The sequence below is a fragment of the Microtus oregoni genome, unplaced genomic scaffold (assembly GCF_018167655.1).
Source record: "Microtus oregoni isolate MIOR12 unplaced genomic scaffold, Mior012 000004F_ref0000308, whole genome shotgun sequence".
In the NCBI taxonomy this organism is placed as follows: domain Eukaryota; kingdom Metazoa; phylum Chordata; class Mammalia; order Rodentia; family Cricetidae; genus Microtus; species Microtus oregoni.
In genome coordinates this window covers 23,488,170-23,509,032 of record NW_024543063.1, presented here as the reverse complement: position 1 = coordinate 23,509,032, position 20,863 = coordinate 23,488,170, and the positions used below count along the sequence as shown (strand labels likewise).

At 41.3% G+C, this 20,863-nt stretch overlaps 1 protein-coding gene across 4 annotated transcripts in view; it reads left to right on the top strand.

Annotated features, from left to right (window-relative positions):
- Positions 1-20,863, top strand: part of Pid1 (phosphotyrosine interaction domain containing 1) — a 228,138-nt gene that overhangs the window by 91,487 nt on the left and 115,788 nt on the right. Inside the window, exon 2 of one of the 4 annotated variants that reach the window (XM_041650609.1) lies at positions 6,955-7,015. The exons of the other annotated variants lie outside the window; for them this stretch is intronic. The gene's annotated coding sequence lies outside the window, so the exon portion shown is untranslated. The remainder of the gene's footprint in view (positions 1-6,954; positions 7,016-20,863) is intronic. 4 annotated transcript variants of the gene reach the window in all.

Below are 20,863 nucleotides of genomic sequence, written 5' to 3'. Positions count from 1 at the left end.
GGACTTGGCTACCTAATTGAAATAACATATAGCGAAGGCTGCACTGGCAATTGCATGCTGGATTCAGGAATTGAAAACCATATGCCTGCAGGGCAAAGTCAGCTGGGTGTGTGACTGAGTTGAGCCAAATGGAACCAATTAATGTTGACTGGCTTGTGGACTTAAGGTTTGTTTACCAAGTCCATTCGCTGGTGGGAAGTCAAGTTTCTTTATCTTTCTTGTTTGTAATTTAATTTGCTAATTGGCTTTTGAAAGTTTGTGGGAACTTTGGTTTAGCTGCAGAAATCCAGATTTTTATGAGCATGTTGGAGGCAACTAAGGAAATGTAAAAGTTGTTTTAAATTTACATGCTAACTATGCACCTGTTTTCAATTTGTTGCCTTGAAAGATGTTACTTTTTGGAATACGTTCAGGGAGCCAGAGTTGTGTTTGAAGCAGGAGATGGAAGGAAGCAGGCATCGGGATGCTGAAATCCATCTTAATAAGTCACAGAATTCCCCTGGCTCTCACCCACTCTGTTGCAATCAGTAGGGGATTTTATGGGAGAAGCTGTACCCGACTTTCCACCTATCCACCTATGTAGCTGCAAATCAAGCAAATTTCAATGGTGTCATAAAAATAATCCCCCCCAAAGATTCTAAATCACAGATGCGCGGGTCATGTTCCCAGTCAGCATGGGATTGAATGTGAAGGGTGGAAGCCATGATCAACAAGAAGAGTCTTACATGTTTTAGAGAAAAAAATTAATGTTTAAAACCAGTGCAGTTTAAGAAATCATCCATGTGTCCCAGGATGGGTGTGTATTTCTTTCATGTCATGATTCTTTATCTTCAGACAGAGCTGAATCTGTTTGCCTACCCAGTATTTTCAATCAGTAATGTTCTAAAATACTCTTTTTGATCTAGTTTTTAAAAGTTGCTTATTATGTGGATGTATTTATCATTTTTCCTATTTCTTGGAAATATGGTATTCTTGTTGATGGAAACCTAGGATGGTTTTATTTACAAGTTAATTGGATCATTAACCAGAGTAACCTTGTTTAAAAAATTGTTTTTGACAAGAAAAAAAAGGACCTTTTTTCCTCCTAATTAGTGACTTGGTCACTTAAGAACCAACTCCCTATTTATCCAATGCCTGTTGTTTTAACTTTGGCCCAGTGTGCTTTAATCTACAGCTGCTTTGGCTAGCAATTGAAACTCTGCAATTCCTGACTGGCTTGCTCTAGCAGCAGCCTGGCTGCTCAGGCTACAGTCTGACGGAAATTCTGTCCCCACAGCACCAGCTCTGCTACTGCCACTAAATGTAGCTTTAACTAAATCTCTATCATTCTATTTATAAATAAGACTCCAGAGTCAAAGGCTGCGGTGAAAACCTGCTAGCTCAGAGAGGCTGAGTAACATTTAGCTACTCTCTTTGCTGGGTGTCTCCAAAAGAGAGCATCCTTCTGCTCCACCAATCGAAGAATCTGCACCACTCCAACCCCCCTGATGCTTCCAGTGCATCATTCTATCTCTTCCAAATGCCCTTAATGCTCTATGACTACTTTCTGTCCACTAGCCACTAACTTGACCTCCTGACCCAGGGTTAATTTTATTTAACTAATGCAAATACAAAGGCAGCCTTCACAGTGTGATTGAATATCCCCCCCCTCCCAACAATTGTTTGCTCAAGCTTTAGGCTGTGGGACATGTGAACATCAGTGAACAAAGTCTATTTCAGACGGGGATGCAAATATGTAGTGGACCCATGTGAGATGGTTAACTTTGAGTGACATCTACAAGCATGTTCTGGTTTTTGTTTGTTTTTGGTGTGTTTCAAATTAATCTCAAGGTTGGTTACTTAGGGCAGCGAGCAATAACTTATTGCGCCAGAACCCTTCAGGACTCCCGAGAGCAGCTGAAGCAGTTCATTTGGAATCTGTGGTCTGCTTCAAGATCGGAGTTTCAAGAGCTGGTGGTGTTCTAGAGGAAGAGCAGCTTTTCAAAATGTTTTTCTCTGGCTGTGAATTGGATCTAGTGCTGGTTAGGACCTGAGATGGGCTATCCTGCTTAATCCCTATCTATGTCTCCCCCGTGGGGATGTTTGCAATTCATCACAGCATGGCAGCTGGATTTTCAGTTTACTGGTTGCGCTGGGAGGGGGTCTTCTCTGACAGTAGGTGTATCAAATAAGTCACCGCTAAATTGACCTCTTTTCTCCTGTCTATATAGGTTGTTATTTTAGTCCCCATTGGTATTTTTCAGTGTTCCTTACTTGTGTTGTTATTATTTAATGCACTTTCAAAGGGTATAAATTTTAGTGCTTGGTTAAAGATGAGAGGTATTTTGGGATTTATAATGGAAATGTTTGTAACATAGAAAAAAACCATATGTAGAGTATAAATGTAGTATTTCAGTTTCACAGGTGGTGAAGAGGTGTCTGGGGGGAGAAGAGTGTCCATGAAGGCCCAACTGAAGGAACAAATCATATAAGGAACTTTGAGGAACAGTGCATAGATTCGTTTGTCCTTCTACAGAGCGGATTCCAATCTCAGGAGTCAAATGCCATTATCCATCCTTTTTGCCTTGAGGCTCTTTCATTTACCCTTCTTCTACAGCATCTTTCAGCTGATTGTAAGAGACCTGCTTCTCTTCCTACCTTATCTAACACAGAGATACTGGGGCTGTATGTCACATAGGTAAAAAAATGCCCCACAATCAATTTTTAATAGCCTGGATTAAAATGGAAGAAGAGGCAGTGGGTATGTCTTAGTTCAGGGGTCTTCCTAAAGTCATCCCTGAGATAAAGGATTGAGAGCAAATAGTTGCTTGTTCACAATAGGAAGCACCGTTCAGATGAAGGAAGTGGATGGCAGGAGACATCATGAAATGGGTGCTGTAAAGCTAGCTGCTGTAGGGATGTGGGGAGTGCTATCTTTAGAAAATGACTCAGTAATATGAAAGGTAAAACAATAATAAACAAACAAACAAAAACTCACCATCCCCAACTCAGAGCTAAACCAATGGAAGTGCCTGGTAGCTGAGGTGGGAATCTATATTCTCATTTTTTTCATCCATTGGTTGAGAACTCCAGGGATGTGAATTAAATTATATATAAAAATTACAAAAATATCTATAAAAATAAACATAAAAATTATACGTTCTTCTATGGCTTTGGAAGGAGTCTTAGGTGCACGGGTGAGGGCATCAATAGTGCTGGCTCCATGCTGTCTTTATGCTTTGTGATGAAAACAACCTGAGAGATGAGGATGAATAACCTCTGAAAATGGGTGACTCTCAACTGAGGTGTCCCTGGTTGAAGTGCTCCATGAAAACAGGAAGCGCAGATGGTGCACTTCCTCATTTTCTCGCTACTGTGGTTTGAGCTTTTCACTGATATAAAGGGAGCTGTTTCTGTGGCTACAGCTAAGAAAGACTTGCTGCAGATCAGCCTGCACCTTCTGCATGCTTCTCTGTACTACCAAAGAGCCTGCCTTGTCAGAGGGGATTTGTGAGATCTCATATCGTAGCCATCGCTTATAGTCCCCATGGAGCATTCAGTCAGGATCATCGCAGTGAATCTGTGTTTGGTTGTAAATTTGGACCAAACACATCGTCAAGGTGGTTTCTAGGATGGAAGGGGATCAAGTGGATGGAGAATTGCATGTCTTGGGTATTGTTTGCGTTTGCGATAGAGATACTCCTTTACCATTCTGGTTGCACTCTTCCTGACTCCTGTGTTTACTTGCTTATTTATTAAACATTCACTTGGTGAAGATGCGAGATGAAAAGGAGCCAGTGTGTAAACAGAACTGTGGGGTGTCTAGCCATGAAAATATTAATTATTGTATATGTTAAAGTCCGGTTACCAGGCAAGAAGGGAAGCTGGTTCTGCTTGGGCCGCAAGGTGAGAGGATGCAGAGAAGTCTAATTAATGTGACGGCAGTTGAGAGGACTGTCAGCAAAAAAGGAGAGTTGCTCTTCCTGGAAATGTAGGCAACTTCTACTTTAAATAAAGGACCCCCCCCCCCCCCGCCAAAGGCATTGTGTCTAGCAATTAAATCCTCCGGAGATGGCTTTGCAGAACCATGCCCTCCCCTGAGCCCTTATCAGAGTGCACTCTGACTTGCCAAAGCTCTGGCATTTCACCCTCCTGACCACTTGAAGCCCAAGGACAAAATTTATTTTTAGTTTCCTTCCAAACTGTCAGAATGATGCTCATTCCTGATAGCCTTGTATACAAGTCTCATCTAGCACAAACCAAGTGGAAGGAAAACCAAATGTGTGTAAAGAGAAACGTACTTGTGTTTATAGCACGTGTGGGCATGTGTGGAGTTCTGATGAGCGACAGGTTGACAGTCACCAGGAGGCAAAGCCTTTCAGATCAGGATGTGAAGGTGCCCTTGGGGCTGTCCTTGCGGGGGACCAAAATGAAGTCTTTGGGGTAATGGGAGAAAGTGTATGAAATATTAAACTCATATTTGGCCTGATTTATAAAGCTTGCATTGTTTTTTGTCCTTTTCATTTTAAAAAGATATATGTTTACTCAGATTTACCCCGAGTGTCTGCCTTGATCTCTCACTCTTTTGGAGGAAGATAAGCACACTATGTTCTTTCTCCCTGCACCCTTGCTTTGATTGGGTTTTCAAAGGCAGCCTTTTGTTTGTGAAGCTCTGCTCTATCAAAGAATGTCATGGATGGGATCTACTTCATCTATGCCTCAGCTGCTATTGTTACAAATAACTTACATAACACTTGGCCTGAAATCCATGTGCAGTGGCTTTTTAAATAATAGGAAATGCAAACTAACAGAAAGAAGAGGGAAAAAACTACAAGCAGTCCAACAACCTAGGAATAGTTCTTATTAATACGTTTGCCCCTGTGCTTCCAGACATTTGTAAAGTAGTTGTCTAGAAGGGAAATGATAAAGACTTGTGTATGTGTTTCTGTGTGCATGCATATGTGTGTATGGGAATGTCTCTATGTATGTATGCTATGTATACTTGTGTGTCCAAATATGTGTGTCTGTGTGTGTCTACATATGTCTCTGTGTATGTCTGTGTCTATATGCATATGTATGTGTGCACATGTGTATGTATATATCTCCCTCCGTGTTTCTCTCTCTCTCTCTCTCTCTCTCTCTCTCTCTCGTGTGTGTGTGTGTGTGTGTGTGTGAGTTGCTACTCTAGATATAAAATGAGCTTCTTTGGGATAGAAAATGTGTCTGTGTTGCTTTTGTTAGAGTATTAATTGGAAATGTAAATGCTATAACCATTACATTGTATCTGACAGTTGATACAAAGTAACACACACACACACACACACACAAGCACACACAAAGGTACACACACATACACACTCATATATTAGTTTTCTGGGAAAGGTATTTTTATGAGAAGGCAGGAAAGGCTCAGAGAAGTATATACAACCCAACCATAGTCAAATATTTTGATGTATAGTAGAGCTAGTATTTTTGGGAATTCTGATGCTTTCTAATTCATAGTATAATTACAATAACATCATAAAATTAGGTATGTTAGCCAGTTCTAAAGGATGGGGTGACAGCTTTTGGTCCTTCAGACAGAAGCATCAGAAGAGACATAGGAGGACATGTTGATTAAGAACGGAGGCAGCCATCAGCTGTCTGGAAAAATTCTTACATTTCAGCCACAGATGACCTCAGGGTTGGTCACTCACTTCTCTAGGATTCTCTTTCTTCCTCTGGAATGGAGGAGTTGCTCAGAGTCACCTAGAAGGTATTCTTAGTACTTGTAATTCCTCAAGAAAGTTGCAGGTCCCCAGACAAGTCAGCATTGACTTGGAGAGGAGGGTAGGGGTAATGTCTATGAGAAAAAGTGGTGGCGGAGAGAGGGTTGCTGACTACACTGGACATGGGCTGGCATTCAGAGAGATATAAGTATCTAGTTGGAAAAAGTCAAGATATAAAGGAACTGAGGGACAATGCTGATGTGTGTTTTAGGAAATTTGATGCATATGTTGCAAACATTTTTTTGTGTGTTTTGTTTTTTAACTTAATAAAAATAAGAGTTTACTACTGGCTTCTGCCTAGTATATAGAAAGCTGAAAAAATCATTGCCTTCAACTTATTAACACACAAAAAAACATAGAATTAATGAAATCATAGCTTCTCTTAGACACACAGAAGTATTCATCACCATCTACTCCATAAAGAAGTTTCTCTGATGAGGGTCTGAATTACACCAATCTATCATCATAGGTTATTAAGAATACCAAGTCCCTTTAGCAGAATAATAGTAATAGGTTGTCACCTATGGCCTATGCTTTGACTAGCCACAGGTTCTTGGATCCAATAATGGTGACAGATATGAATTTCAACTTATAGAGCAAGCCTAAAATCCAATCAGGAAGTTATTAGTTACTCCATGACATTTGTGCCACTGTGACAACCAGCAGGCATTCATTGTCGGTCACTATGGTTACTCACAGATGCATAAGATTGGTGACAACCTTTGCATGCCAGCAGTGTTCACAGCACCTTCCAGCAGCATGAACACTAGTTAGGAGGGATGAAGCTTCCCGGAGAGCACTAACTTGACATATTCTGTGACTTAAGCATGTGACAGATTCAGCCATACGGTCTTTCTGTCGAGTTCCATAGGGTAACCAAGAGCATTGAAAATAGAAAATAGCCTAATATTTGGGGGTCAACTGGAGGACCCTGACCAACAAATACAAAAAAGTAGCACATTCTTAGTTCTGGGCTTTTTTATTTGTTAGCCTGTGGTGTCTACTAGGGGCTTTGTAGCCCCATAATAGAGTAACTCTGTTTAAATTCTCTTTCTTCACGATCTTTAAGTGTTTCTAAATTCCTAGCTGTTATTATTTACAATACCTCTGATTTGGGCTTATCTGTAATTTGTGAAGGTTAAGTTCAGGCTATTAATTTAGATAATGAGGATCTTCCTGAAATGGTGCTGTGCCCTCATTATTGCAGTACATCAAGATGCAAGTCATGTCAGAATGTCTCATTGTGGAGGTGGTTGCCATGGTCACTGGTAGGTAATGTCTTCTAGGTTTTGTAGTTTTCTTTGTCGACACATCTGGGGAGATTTTTAAAAGCAATAGAAAGAAACTGATTTTCATCACATTGGCTCACTAATGACCCATGTCTGAAAATTGTGGTTTTTGCTCAATGATTGCTTTAGATTTACTGTTTTATGTGTATTTGTAAAGTCTTGACTCTTATGTAGGACCAACTTCCTTCCTTCCCCTTGTCTACCTCTCTTTCCTTCCTTCCTTTCTCCTTCCCTTCCCCTGTTATCCCCCCCCCAAGTTTGTCACCAAATCAGTATTATTTAGTGTTGAACATTGGTTTTTATTGCAGATTATTAATTATTTTTATTTCTGATCTGATTCTCCCATGTTAACCCATGAAAATTGCTCCAATTAACTTCTGGGCTCATTTGAAATTTTTCACATTTTTGTGAGTACTTTTGTTACTGGAATTTTGGGGTCCTTAAGTGGTCATCATCTGATACAGAGGTCATTTAAGAGTGGGCTCCAGTGGAATCACAAAGTTAGTTTTAATGGATTTTAAAGCCAAGAGAGCTTTGTAGTAAATGTAGCAGCTGCCTGGAGGAGAAAAATAAAGGAGAGAAGGAGAAAAGCCATGGCTTGAAGGACATGGAGGGCATAACGCCCCTCAGTCCACCTGGGCAGGAACATGCTCTTCAACTCTCCTCTAAGCAAGTAACTCTTTCTCACTCGGGTTGGTGTATTTTGTTAGACTGAATAAAATTTAGCTTACTGTGGTAGTTTGAATGTAATTGGACCCTATAATCCCATAGGGCATGGCATTGTTAGGAGGCATGGTTTTGCTGCAGTAGGTACAACATTTTTGGAGGAAGTGTGTCACTGTGGGGGTGGGCTTTAAGGTCTCATATATGCTCAAGCCATGCACAGAGTCTCGGTTCACTTCCTATCACCTGTGGATCAAGATGTAGCTTCTTCTCCACTCTCAGCTTCTTCTCCTGTACTGTCTGCCTGCATGCCACCATGTCATACCATGATGACAAGGAGATAAACTGCTGAAAATGAAAGCCACCCCAATTGAATGTATTTCCTTTACAAGAGTTGTCGTGGCCACAATGTCTCTTCACAGCAATAGAAACCTTAAGACAACTACGCAAGCTCTGTGCTTTTATTTCTGCTTTCAAGTAGCATGGGTTAACAGGAATGAGAGCAGCCTTCACTTTAAGTAATAAGACAACTTTGGAAAGTATGGAGCAACAATCTGTGAGGCCCTGGCCATCTGTCAACGAAGTGAGTGATCCCTCTAGAGAAACAACCCAATGAAAGCAGGTCACACTACTGACCAGTTTATCGCCTTGCAGACTTTACTGTCCACGAAGGAGGCGAGCCCTAAGAGATACAACCCAGTGACACAGGGCACACTACTGGCCAGCTTACTGCCTTGCAGACCTTTGCAGGCCACAGTGCAGGGAGGTCAAGAACAGTCAGAGCCCAGTGTTCAGCATCCTCTGGCTAAGGAGATAGAGGTTAAACCTGGGGAAACAAAGAAGAGAAGCGCACAGAGAGAAATCATTCTGTAAGGCTTGCAGGGACCCTCTTAAATATTCAGTAGAGAGCTGATCAGCATATGCATGAAAGGAAACAAACCCAGGCTGGAAAAGAACTGCTGGAAAGGATTAGAGATTGTACTTTTTGATATGCACGCAGAGCCTGTACAAACTGTCTGTTTATTCCTGTTAAGGTGGAAACTTGGGAGCCATAGAACAATGAGTGCAGTACTGGGGGTGGGGGGAGCATGTTAATAATTACGTAATAATTACGACTCAGACTGCTTACTACCCTGCTGCTCCCTGCAAGTCTCCGAAAGAAGATTCCAAAGGATCAACTTATTTTCAGGTCATTACTTCTTTTGAGAGTTCTAAATCCCCCCACCCATTTTACAACTGGATCCAGGTTTCAGATTTTTAAGCACAAACAAGTTTTAGTTCCTTAAACAAAGGGACATGTATCAACAAATACCCTTACATTTTGAGATGAGGGCAAGAATATGTACAGCCCCACAATGTCTGAAGGAAAAATCTTGCAAACCCCTGCCCCCCAATTCCAAGTCATGTCTGGACTTGCCCAAACTTGCTCAATATGTCCAAAAATGATAAGATTGAACCTCATCCAGATAAAAGTATACTACTGTAACGTCTGCCTGCTTCACCAATTATGTTTGAAATGACCTGACTGTTCCTGAAATTTCTCTAGCTGTGCTTGAAAGCAGCCTGCACGCTCCTCTCAGGGTTGTCGCCATTTTGTGCGGCTGTTTGACCCCACGTGCTGGTGTAGCAATAAATACTCTTTGTTCTTGCATGCTATTTGAGTCTGGGGTCTTCCTTCAGCGTCTTCTTGGACCCTAAGATTATATATTTTAAACTCAGATTTTCTTTATTAAATTTTCATAATTTAAACATAACAATTTAATTCAGTTATGCTTGAAATTTCCTTTATGAGAAGGTAAAATTTTATCTACGTTCCTGGTGTTTGTCATTTTTACACCTGCAATTGCAAATCCAAGTGCTTTTAAGGGTCAACCAAGTAATGGATAGGAGTGAATTGAGGAAGACATAAAATAACTATTAAAAAGCCACTGGTACTTACTCTGGAAAAGAAATCTTGCCCTGGGGGTAAGGAGAGACTGTGGTCAATTACAGAGGAAAGCCCTGGGTCAGTAGAGGGAAAGGCAACAGCCCGCAAGAGCTAATTATTGCCTTGAGGGAATGCACATTGTTTTGCAGATCTGTTGATTTTTTAAGAGAAGTAGAAAGCAGATTTTAATTATATATCTAACAGTTTTTGAATAGCTTCAGATTTTAATCACAATGCAATCTTTGATTCAAATAGCATATAACCTGCAGGCCAACTATGCTGCTCAAATAGTAGCTTACAACCCATGCTTAACAACAGAAGAACTGCTCACAATTAGAAGACTAGAAAACTAACTTTCACTCATAGAGAAATCATTTAGAAGGGAACGGAAATGGCTTAGGAACACAGCATTATTTTTTGCTACTGATCTGAAAGATCCATACTTACGGTGACACATATGCTCATACACACACACTCGGTAGACTCTCCTTATCTCTGGCGTCACTTTGTGTTGCTTCAGTTGTTCACAGAAATTGTGTATGTTGCTGTGAAAAAATATCTGATCAAAGCAACTGATGGAAGACAGGGCTTTTCTCCTGGATCACAGTTCAAGGTACAGTGTGTCATGTCAACAGGAACTTGAAGTGGGGTCACATTGAGTCTTCGGTCTGGAATCAGAGAACCATGATTGTGCCCAGGCCTTCTGGTCCATTTTCTCAGGGAATGGCACTCATTGTTAGAGAGGGTCACTACTTATCAGTTAAACTAATTAACGTGATTTTTTATTCACATGCCCAGGGACTAGCTAATCTCTCACAGCATAGCCTGGAAAGTATTTAGATCAGTGGTTCTCAATTTGTGGCTCCTGACCACAAAAGAGCATTGGGAAACATATATATTTACATTATGATTCATAACAGTAACAAATTATAGTTTTGAAGTAGCAACAAAAATAATTTTATGGTTGGGGGTCACCACAACATGAGGAACTGTATTTAAGGGTCACAGCATTGCCAAGGTTGAGTACCACTGCTCTAGATGATTCCAGAATCTGTCAGGTTGGTAATTAATACTACCACAGACAGTCAACAACAGACCAAACATATTAACTGGGAAATTCCAGAAGTAAAGAATAGATCAATTTTCACTCGTCTTTCTTTCTGAGAGGCATGGTGGACTCTTAGTACGTGCATGAATGGGAACTGGCCTTTTGTGCTCTGTATACATAGAGTGCACACTACCCAACTGTTGGTCATTTGTGGCCACCTTGATCTTCAGTTTGACTGTGGGGGTGTGACAATCCTCTGATTGGCCACAGTCCCTCAGTTCAGCAGTCGCGGTACTGGCAGCTCAGACTCACCGAGGAGAGAGGCAGGAGTGTTTCCAGTTAGTAGAAAGAGAAGCGTAGAGTACTTTGAGATTATAACATCTTGTAATATCCATTCCCTTGTATTAATTATGAAGCTTAATCTCTTACTGTCCCAGTTTACAAATTAACTTCATGGTAGGTATGTATGTGAAAGGAAAACCAGTTTATCCATGATTCAATTCCACCTGTAGCTTCATTCATCCACTAGGAATCTTGGAATGTATACCCTCCTGTGAATAAGGGAGGTCTAGTCCAAGAATTCAAACATAATTTAATTAATATGCATACACATGTATACCTATGTGTGTATGTGTGGATATATGTTTATTTATATACACACACTTGACATGGGCATATACAGTCATCTGTTCCCTGAGTGAAAGAGTCTCTTCCTGCTTAAGAGTTTTTCACGGCCTTGCTGGCTCGGCATGTAGATATTAATGTGTTTCTCAATGTACTTTCCTGAGTGAATCTGTGACATTGGAAAAATGTTTATTATTACTGTGAATAAATTTGGATGTGTAAATGCAACTATTTTCAGTTAGTTCATTGGTAGCCTGCCTTTAATAAACACAGACAGGCTTTTAAACACAGGGGTGTTTGAACAGACACTTTGAAATTGAAGTCAGAGCTGTTTTGAGTATGACATTCAGTGGGAATGATCGACTTACAACACGAGATTAAATGTCAATGTCTTGTAGGTCTTTCTTTTCTTAAAACAATAGTCTTACAGTCTACATTAAAATGCTAGTTCTTGCAGTCAAATGGCCCTATTTGTCTCCTAGATTAGGGGAGGTTTTCTAATCTGGATTTCTTTTCAAAAAGAGCAAATTAAATGGACAGACAGAACCCTTTGCATTCAAAATATTTAAATAAAAGTACAACTTCCTTTATTTGTTCTTCATTAGTCCCAATTATGTATAGATTATTTGCTATTTATTTAAAAAGCTGTTTTGCTTTTAGGCTTTTCCTATGAACTGCAAGAACAAAATATTTGGAAATTGAATTTTGAAATTCAGGCAAAAATAGGCTGAACATCTTATAAAAGTGTTCAAAGAGCATCACTGTGATTTCTTCTCTCTTATTTGTAGCCTGAATAGATTTTATCTGAAGGGACACAGGAGGGAGCCACCCAGGAGCGTCATTCTTCTTATGAGTGTTTTTGGCTGCAGTTCCAAGGACTGAGGATTTCAAGTACTTGTACAAATTAGCATTTGTTCAGAATATTGAAGTTTCCCATTTCTCTGATCTCCCCACTTGTTCCTTCTGGTGTTCTTCAGAACCTTTAGCATTTCAGAAGCTTGGTTAGGGCACTACTGGATTAGTGATGCCGAAGTTACGGCGGACGGCTAGGGGGCATCAAGAGGTAAGGCGAGAGTAATAGTAACATCAGGATTTCATCCTAATTTGAAGATAGAGTTTTTGGAATCTCGTGAAAAAGGGGATAGAACTTGCCTTCTGGAGATGCTTTATGTTTTGGATACAGAATCAATACAAAGGTGAGATACATCCAGTTTGAATTGGGAAAATATGTAAATCCCTGCCAGCAAAACTGTGAGAGATTAATGTCTGAATAGGAGCAGAGAGCGATGCCAACTGTAAAATTATACAGGGCACAGTGATGGCCCCACTCGCATAATGGGGTTTGATTTAGAGGCTCTATTTCGGGAACACTCATAAAGCTCTGCATCATTTGTCCAGGGCAGTGCCCTAATTTCCCCCATTCTTCTCTTCCCCTTATGAATGAATGACACATTTTCTTTATGGCGCTCTGGGCAGCTTCGTTTAAGAGGCAGCAGCCTTTCCAGGCTCCAGGCTGCTGTTCCTCTTGCGTTGCCTTTAGATAATGCTGCTGGATCGTGTACTTCGAAGTCGCATTATCCTCATTGTGCCTGGTTAGCTGTGTGATGAGCCAGTGAGATATCGCTTCCTGCTGTGTCCGGGTTTAGCATTCGAAAGTTGGCGGATTAGAGAACACAGTCTCAAGTGGAGGGCAAGGCCATGGAGTTCTGTAAGAGCTGGGGATAATATGTAGGTCTTCGTAATGTGGTGAAGTCCTTGTCATCAATCCATTGTCATAGCTGTTACACCATGTGGCCATCACTTGAGACCTGGAGATTGCCTTACTATGGCATGGTTCTGAGAACTTCATCTGAGACACAATCTTTGGATTATATGACCTATTTTGTATCATGGCTTCTTAGACACTTTGTACTTGGGAAGTAATTTTCTCAAGAATTTTTTTGTGACTTCTATGGATATAGGTATGTAAAATAGGCACGGAAGTCAACTGGTTACTGGTAAAGCATAAATATCATTTTGAAATAATTCCCTGGCAAACACAAAAATTTATTATTCATTAAAGATGGAAACAATTTCATACAATAGCGAAGTATTATTAGACATGTGCATTTATATTTATTTATTTATTTATTTATTTATTTATTTATTTTAGCTCATCTAGTTTTTTTTTTATTGAGAAAAGGAAAAAAATAGTTTCCCCCTCCTCCCAGCCTCCCATTTCCCTCCCCCTCCTCCCATTCTTCTCCCCCTCCCTCCACTCCTCTCCCCCTCCCTCTCCAGTCCAAAGAGCAGTCAGGGTTCCCTGCCCTGTGGAAAGTCCAAGGTCCTCCCCCCTCCGTCCATGTCTAGGAAGGTGAACATCCAAACTGGCTAGGCTCCCACAAAGCCAGAACATGAAGTAGGATCAAAACCCTGTGCCATTGTCCTTGGCTTCTCATCATCCCTCATTGTTCGCCATGTTTAGAGAGTCCGGTTTTATCCCATGCTTTTTCAGTCACAGTCCAGCTAACCTTGGTGAGCTACCAATAGATCAGCTCCACTGTCTCAGTGGGTGGGTGCACCCCTCGTGATCCTGACTTCCTTGCTCATCTTCTCCCTCCTTCTGCTCCTCATTGGGACCTTGGGAGCTCAGTCCAGTGCTCCAGTGTGGGTCTCTGTCTCTATCTCCATCCATCACCAGATGAAGGTTCTATGGTGATATGCAAGATATTCGTCAGTATTGCTATAGGATAGGGTCGTTTCAGGTTCCCTATCCTCATCTGCCCAAGGAACTAACTGGGGACATTGCCTTGGGCTCCTGGAAGCCACTCTAGGTTCAAGTCTCTTGCCAGCCCTAAGGTGGCTCCCTTAACTAAGAATTGTGCTTCCGTGCTCCCCTATCCAGCCTTCCTTTATCCCAATCATCCTGTTTCCCCATGTTCCCCCCATCCTCCCCTTCTCACTTTTCTCTCCCCATCTCCCCTTACCCCCAACCCACCCCACCCCCAAGATCCCACTTTCCTCCCCGGCAATTTTGTCTACTTCTCATAGGCAAGAGGATAACTATATGTTTTTCCTTGGGTTCACCTTCTTATTTAGCTTCTTTAGGTTCACCAATTGTAGACTCCGTGACCCTTATTTATGGCTAGAAACCAATTATGAGTGAGTACATCCCATGTTCATCTTTTTGGGTCTGGGTTCCCTCACTCAGGATAGTGTTTTCTATTTCCATCCATTTGCATGCACAATTTGAGAAGTCATTGTTTTTTACCGCAGTGTAGTACTCTACTGTGTATATATTCCACACTTTCTTCATCCATTCTTCCATTGAAGGGCATCTAGGTTGTTTCCAGGATCTGGCTATTACAAATAATACTGCTATGAACATAGTTGAACAAATGCTTTTGTCATATGATAGGGCATCTCTTGGGTATATTCCCAAGAGTGGTATGGCTGGGTCCAGGGGTAGGTTGATCCCGAATTTCCTGAGAAACCGAAACACTGATTTCCAAAGTGGTTGCACAAGATTGCATTCCCACAAGCAATGAATGAGTGTACCCCTTCCTCCACAGCCTCTCCAGCAAAGGCTATCATTGGTGTTTTTGATTTTAGCCATTCTGACAGGTGTAAGATGATATCTCAATGTTGTTTTGATTTGCATTTCCCTGATAGCTAAGGAGGTTGAGCATGACCTTAAGTGTCTTTTAGCCATTTGAACTTCTTCTGTTGAGAATTCTCTGTTCAGTTCAGTGCCCCATTTTTTAATTGGGTTAATTAGCATTTTAAAGTCTAGTTTCTTGAGTTCTCTATATATTTTGGAGATCAGACCTTTGTCTGTTGTGGGGTTGGTAAAGATCTTCTCCCAGTCAGTAGGTTGCCTTTTTGTCTTAGTGACAGTGTCCTTTGCTTTACAGAAGCTTCTCAGTTTTAGTAGGTCCCATTTATTCAATGTTGCCCTTAATGTCTGTGCTGCTTGGGTTATACCTAGGAAGCGATCTCCTGTGCCCATCTGTTGTAGGGTACTTCCCACTTTCTCTTCTATTAGGTTCAGTGTGTTCTGACTGATATTGAGGTCTTTATTATAATTTTTATTTTTAATTAATTTATTTATTAAAGATTTCTGCCTTCTCTCCTCCACCGCCTGCCTTTTCCCTCCCCCTCCCCCGATCAATTCCCCCTCCCTCATCAGCCCAAAGAGCAATCAGGGTTCCCTGATCTGTGGGAAGTCCAAGGACCACCCACCTCCATCCAGGTCTAGTAAGGTGAGCATCTAAACTGCCTAGGCTCCCACAAAGCCAGTACGTGCAGTAGGATCAAAAACCCATTGCCATTGTTCTTGGGTTCTCAGTAGTCCTCATTGTCCACTATGTTCAGCAAGTCCGGTTTAATCCCATGCTTTTTCAGACCCAGGCCAGCTGGCCTTGGTGAGTTCCCAATAGAACATCCCCACTGTCTCAATGTGTGGGTGAACCCCTCGCGGTCCTGAGTTCCTTGCTCGTGCTCTCTCTCCTTCTGCTCCTGATTTGGACCTTGAGATTTCAGTCCGGTGCTCCAGTGTAGGTCTCTGTCTCCTTTCGTCGCCTGATGAAGGTTAATATTCAAGAGGATGCCTATATGTTTTTCTTTGGGTTCACCTTCTTATTTAGCTTCTTTAGGATTGCGAATTATAGGCTCAATGTCCTTTATTTATGGCTAGAAACCAAATATGAGTGAGTACATCCCATGTTCCTCTTTTTGGTTTGGCTTACCTCACTCAGGATAGTGTTTTCTATTTCCGTCTATTTTTATGCAAAATTCAAGAAGTCCTTGTTTTTTACTGCTTAGTAGTACTCTAATATGTATATATTCCATACTTTCTTCATCCATTCTTCCATTGAAGGGCATCTAGGTTGTTTCCAGGTTCTGGCTATTACAAACAATGCTGCTATGAACATAGTTGAGCATATACTTTTGTTGTATGATAGGGCCTCTCTTGAATATATTCCCAAGAGTGGTATTGCTGGGTCCAGGGGCATTTATTTTTAATAAGTAGATATATCTTGACTGAATGTGTGATATTGAAGACAGAGAGTGGCTTCAACATTTCTCAGTGTTTCTTGGTATTTCGATTTTATAATTGCCAATATTGAGAATGTTTTCATGAACATGTAGTACAAAATGGAAGAAATGCGTTTAAGGCCATTTTAGAAATTGTTGAAAATTCTGTTCTTGTTACAAATCAGCAACCCAAGCATTAATTCTAAAAGCACATATTCTAGTAGGAATCCTGAGAAGTGATTGTAGGTAGGAGAATATCAGAAGTTGTACAGACTATCGTATCTCTATGAGAACAGAAAACTTTGAATGTACATCACAAATACTACAATCTGTTATGTATGAGAGTCTCTACTGTGAGCCCAGGTGTTTCGGGCAGTACATATTGGTGTTTTACAGTGTGAAGGTTTGTGCAGGGTCAAGGGTACATGTTGTGTGTTTAGAACCAAGGAGTAATGAAATCATGCTTCATATAGTAGACTGCTACCAGAAACACCCACATTTCATTATATCTTTGAATTTTAATTAGGTTTTGATCACTGCACATTCGTAAGCTTTTTACTATTATTGCTACTTCTGGTGAACCCCACATGCAGTTAGCTGAACCGATATGAGGTCGCAGCTCAGTTTTTGAAGAATTGTGAGTGGGTGCTTTATCATGGTGTCTTGACTATTGAAAGAAGTATGGGATTCTTTTTTTTTTTAAAGATAGCATGTTTGTGTTTCAATGGTTTATAAATGTAATCTCATACTGGCTTTGCTAGGGCTGTATTTTATTTTCATGAATATATTTATTTTGTTACAAAATAGTTTGTAGTGGGTTATTTTGTTTGCAAGGAAGAGGTATCTGGCTTAAGCCCACTAAAGCAGGAAAAAGAATATATTAATTCATATTATAAGAGCATCAGACACATTTGGAGCTATGGGCTGACGGATGCCAAGGGCTGTCTCTTCACATCACAGATTTTCAGTCTGAGACTGGCCTTGAAGGAGAAGGTTACATTGCCACATTGCCAATCTAGCAGCCATGTTTGTTAATCTCTTAGAAGAGATACAGCTAACCTTGAGTTTCCTATAAACCAAGACTTTTAGATATGGCTATGTGGTACTCAATCAGCCTATGGCATGCACATTTTCCTAAACTGAGGGTATAAATGTTTGTGAAGTTTCCCCTAGGTATGGAGCAGCCAAGTGCTCTTAGCAGAAATAGCTCCTACGCTTGCAGTTAGGTACCTAAGACTTCAAATAGCAAGGTCAAAGTTAGATTTAATGTTAATTTACCATAAGAGATGAATCCCAGCAGACACAACAGCTCATCGAGCATCTACATTATTTCCCCTCTTTATCTTCATCTTTTTCCATCGGAGGCAAAGAGGACAAAACTATTAGGAGATAGAATTTCTACTTAAAGAACCATTTTCTCTATTTCATTCTATTACCTTAGCTTTTTCAATATGTCCTGAAGAGGTCACCCAGGCCTGTTGTTTGTCTTGTGATTTGAGGCTCAACAAACTGCCAGGAGCCTTCAAGCAGAGACTGACATTTTATTTCTTCTGTTGTGCTCACCCCATATTCATCTGAGCACAGCTATTCAGGAGGGGTGTGTGGCATGGATCAGCGAGTGATGGTTTGACCTGAGCCTGGCTGGCTATGTACACTCCGACTGAAGAGCTGGGGGCTGAGGTTGCACAGCACAGCGTGCTGAAGTTATTTTCTTACTCCAAACTTTGTCTTTCCTACCTTAGTGTATATGTTTGAAATTTTTATTTATGTATGTGTATCAAATGAGTGCAGGTGCCATGGAGGCCACTGAGGTCTCAGATCATCTGGGGCTGAGTTACAGGTGTTTGTGAGCCATGATGTGCATGCTAAGAGCTGAACGTGGGTGCTCTGGAAGACCAGCAAGCTTGAGACCGTGGCTTCAATCTCCAGCATCCCAAAACAATGATAATAAGACTTAGGTGTGTGTGTGTGTGTGTGTGTGTGTGTGTGTGTGTGTGTGTGTGGTGTGAATTCTCTGGTTTGGTGGGGCATTTGCAAGCACTCTAAATCACTGAGCCATCTCTTTAGCCTTTGATTTTCTTTTTACCTGTTCATTTCTTTTATTTTGCTCTCTTGTCAGATAGTCAGGTCAGCACTGGGGCCTTTTGGCAACCTCTAACCTCCTGTGTGTTGTGACTGAGCCTATAGCTGTGGGATTTGGTCCTATGATGATGGCAGTAGTGACCTGACCACAATCTCAGTAGTTCTAGGTAGTGTTTCCTGAAAGGGAACCCACATTTAGAATCATTTTAGGAACTCCCTGTGTGTCAGGAGTCAGAATGTGACTCTCTGGACCAATGGCTTCTAGGAGCTCCCGGAGGCTCACTGCTCCATGGTAGAAGAGGTTGGCGGCGACAGACCCCTCCCCCACTGGACACTTGATCTTTGGAGTGTCTCTTCTATTTATTTTCCTCATCTTTCCACCCTAGTTTCTTTCTCACAAGCAGTTTCTTTTTCTGATCTCATTCTCTTGCTCAGTGACCCGCATGGCGGTCTCCAGATAGCACACTGCAGCCCCAAACACTACACTTCTAGTGGACAGAAATCATCAAGTAGGAGCCAGACAGAGGCTTTCAGCTTAACATGAAAACTTCTTCTCCCCTCTGCTCCCTTCCCCTGTCTTCCCATTTTCTCCCTTCCCATCTGTTGACACTCTAGGTAATGTAAGGATAATCCTCTTCTCCTTACATTACCTAGAGATTAAAACTATATCAGAACCGGTCATTTTGTTTCCTAAAAGGTGGTTGCATCCTTTAAGTTTCAAGCAGAGACACAGAACTAGTAGCATATACAGATCCTCCACGGAGGAACTCGCATGTTCAGTCATGGGCGCTGGCTAGGCAAGCCTGAAGTTGAGACTGTAGGCAGGCTATCAGGAGGAAGAGGCTAGGACTCCCAGACTTGGGGCTAGTCCACAGTGGAAGTAATCTTTCTCATCGGAGAAGCCTGAGCTCCAGTCTTAAAAGTCTTTTAGTAGATGGTCCCACCTGAATTATCTAGAACAGTCTCCCTTACTGCAAACCTTCAGTCCTGTCTGCAAAACACTACCACACCAACACCCTGGTGAATGTCAGGCTCAATAACTGGGCACTGTGGTCTAGACAGTGGGCACATGCATGTGCCCAACAGAGTACTCATTTGATGACTCCTAAAATACATACTTCGACATGCTATGAATTCCCAAACCTTTGTACTTTTACATGAGTTATATGAGGTAGTTAAAGAACTGTTTGGGACAGTTTATTCTTAATATATAAATAAAATAATAGGAGATCCTGGAATGACAACTTGGATGAGGTAGCAAGATTAGTCTATGACCTCTGATTTAGAAGTCATTGCTTTAAACTGTGTTTGCATTTTTCTTTCATCCATCAGTTTCCCTACCTTCCAGAATGTTCCTTGGATCTCTGTGCTTAGTGAGGCACCATTTTTGGCGCCTTTGCTAGTTCATGGGATTAAAGAGCTTGGGCACCTGTGGTTCTTATGTTTTGATAATCAAAAACAAGTACAAGATTTTATAGAGATGATAAGGTGTGGTGAATGATAAGGATAATAAAGGAAGGGGAGGGGAGAGACAGTGTGCATGTGTGTGCTCAGCTATCTACATAATGTGCAGGCTCCAGTGCAAAATGCAAATTCAGTGTCTCCTAATCAGAGCATAGGAAAAACACAAAGCTTTCTGCTTGGCTCACGAATCTCTTTATGAGAACGTCCTAGTGGTTTCTTAGCATTGTTTACTATTTAATTCTTCTCCAAGGAAGAAAAAAAGGACAGAAGCTTTAGATGACTGACCTGAGTTTCTGTGATGCTATGCTCACCTTCGGTGCAAAGATAGGAGTAGGGTAACAGCCCGTGCAGTTGACGTTTCTTAGTTGAGCCTGTGGTTTGCTTTTATTCAAGGGATGAAGGTGCTGCATGAGGCTGCCCTGCCCATTTGGATTTTATTTCTTGATAAATGCATATCATGCTTTGCCTTGGGCCAGGTAATGAGCAGGGAAGGACCACAGAGGGCAGTGACTGTGGTTGCTCCACCTCCCCTTTTCTTCCTCTGCTGTTATTGCGGTGTAGGCTGTTGCCAATATAATGAAGTGGTGCCAGCGAAAGCACAGGCGAGGACTCTTGATGGCTTGTGTTCCTTGAACACAGCTGACTTCACACTTGAAGACTTGAAGACAATTCTGACTCCTAAGGGTGGCTTCTTGGGCTGTCTGTATCTCTGCTTCCTTGGTCATAGGCTTATTATACTTATTATTGTTCTTATACTTTTTTTATACTCACCTTGACTCTTGATACATTCTAGGTACCTGGTCCCAACAGAATTCTTAGTCATGGGCCGTCACTGACCCAACCGATAAGCGAGGACTGAGGAGGTCCCTGTTATTACTGTTTTCTGAATGACCGTGCTCCACCCTGCCATGGGTGTCACTTGAAAAATATAAATCTAAAGATGCAGTTGTTAAGTATTTTGAAACAAGAATACTAACCCAAGCAAGAATTCCTGTGAGGGTGT